The 1,952-nt window shown below is 40.5% G+C and overlaps 1 protein-coding gene across 4 annotated transcripts in view; it reads left to right on the top strand.

Annotated features, from left to right (window-relative positions):
- Positions 1-1,952, top strand: part of TRPC7 (transient receptor potential cation channel subfamily C member 7) — a 142,095-nt gene that overhangs the window by 6,838 nt on the left and 133,305 nt on the right. The window lies entirely within an intron of this gene.

Genomic DNA, 1,952 nt, shown 5'->3' with positions numbered 1-1,952 from the left:
CTTTCTCTGTAATCATTTTGTTTGACTGTTTTTTAAAATGGCTAAAGTGAAATATTAAGTATTGTTTATGCATGAAGACATAACTAATTTTTTAAAAGACAATTCTCTGGGACTGTGGAAAATAGTTAAAAACAAATATCCAAGTACTTACTCCTTAAAAAAGATACACTCTTGTTAAAATTTATGCCATTCTAATATTCTCTGAATAATGTGAGTGGAGGTAGAGTAGAAAAGAAAAATAGAAAATACAGGTAGAACCAATTGGAGAATCAACAACGTTTAAGATGTCCAAATTGGTACAGGCTTAGGAAACACCTGGTCCAGCCCCTCTATTCCATAGTTATCTGAGATCTAGAAGCTGGGACCTGCTCAAGGTCTCAAGGCTGGCTAGAGATGGCATATCCCCAACTTGAGCTTAAATTACACAGTAGCTGTTATTGTGTCTAGTTTGCTGTTTCAACACCTTGGCAATGTAAGTTTGGGTAACTTACATTGTCCAAGACTGGCAAATGGTGGAGCCAGGATTCCTACTCTAAACCTCCTAACTCCAAAGTCTGCCTTTCAGCCTCTCTACTCTTAGTATCTTCATCTAAGGATGAGGATAATAATAGCACCTTCCTCATAGATTTGATGTAAGAATTACACAAGTTAATATATGTGAAGCTCTTAATGTAATACCTGGCATATAGTAGGTGCTTAATAAATGTCAACTGCTATTATTAATAGCATTAGTATTAAGCTCTACACTAGGCCACACTGGGAAACAACATTAAGTAAGAAGGTGACCCAGTATGTAAGTTGAGCTATTTCTTCCATCCATGTAAAAATCCAGGCTCAATATTAAGAAACTAAGGCTGAATTCTCTCAGAAGGGTTGCTTCAGTGGCCATCAGCAAGTGGCAATGATTCTAGTCCTGCTTCTTGCCACATCTTGCCCTTTAATAGGTGCTTAGGTTGCATGTGGACCAGAAAGCACTGTCCCCATAGAGAACAGCACAGAATGTAGAAACAGACACGTGTGGCATGCATGCATGTTGCTGCAGTTTTGCCATGGTGCAGGAGCTCATTCAGGGGGAGACATCTGAACCGAAGACAGCCGTATTTGTGATGGCCAACTCTATGGCACAGCCCTTGGAGAGCTGGGCATAAAAAGAGGCAAGAGGGAACAGAATAAAACCTACGTTGACTTATACTTTCTACACACAAATTACCTCATTTAATCCTCCTACAGACTCTGCAGCACATGTAAGTTATCCGCGTTGAGCAGATTGGAAAACTGAAGCACCAAGGGGTTTAGTGGCTGTCTCAACTTTATACAAATGGAAATAAAACCAATAGCCTTCAGCCATACCACCATCCCACGCCCATCCTCTATCTCTTATTAGGGTCCTTCTAAATCCATTTTTCAGCTCTGCCACCCCGTCTCCACCCAAGGCATATAGAGACAGACAACGGATTCATATTCTACCACTTGAAAGAAATAGTTCAGGTAACCCAGTGTGTCTGAATCTTGATGATTCAGACAATGATTTGTAAGACCGCACAATTCCTCATAAGATTCCAAGCATGATATTCTTTGTGTATCTCTTTTTTTTTATTTTATTTTTTATTATACTTTAAGTTCTAGGGTACATGTGCATAACATGTAGGTTTGTTACATATGTATACTTGTGCCATGTTGGTGTGCTGCACCCATCAACTCGTCAGCACCCATCAATTCCTCATTTATATCAGGTATAACTCCCAATGCAATCCCTCCCCCCTCCCCCCTCCCCATGATAGGCCCCGGTGTGTGATGTTCCCCTTCCCGAGTCCAAGTGATCTCATTGTTCAGTTCCCACCTATGAGTGAGAACATGCGGTGTTTGGTTTTCTGTTCTTGTGATAGTTTGCTAAGAATGATGGTTTCCAGCTGCATCCATGTCCCTACAAAGGACGCAAACTCATCCTTTTT

This window comes from Rhinopithecus bieti, unplaced genomic scaffold (genome assembly GCF_001698545.2).
Source record: "Rhinopithecus bieti isolate Rb0 unplaced genomic scaffold, ASM169854v2 scaffold_38728, whole genome shotgun sequence".
Lineage (NCBI taxonomy): Eukaryota > Metazoa > Chordata > Mammalia > Primates > Cercopithecidae > Rhinopithecus > Rhinopithecus bieti.
Note: the sequence above shows the minus strand (reverse complement) of the source record. Positions and strands in the feature narration are given on the sequence as shown.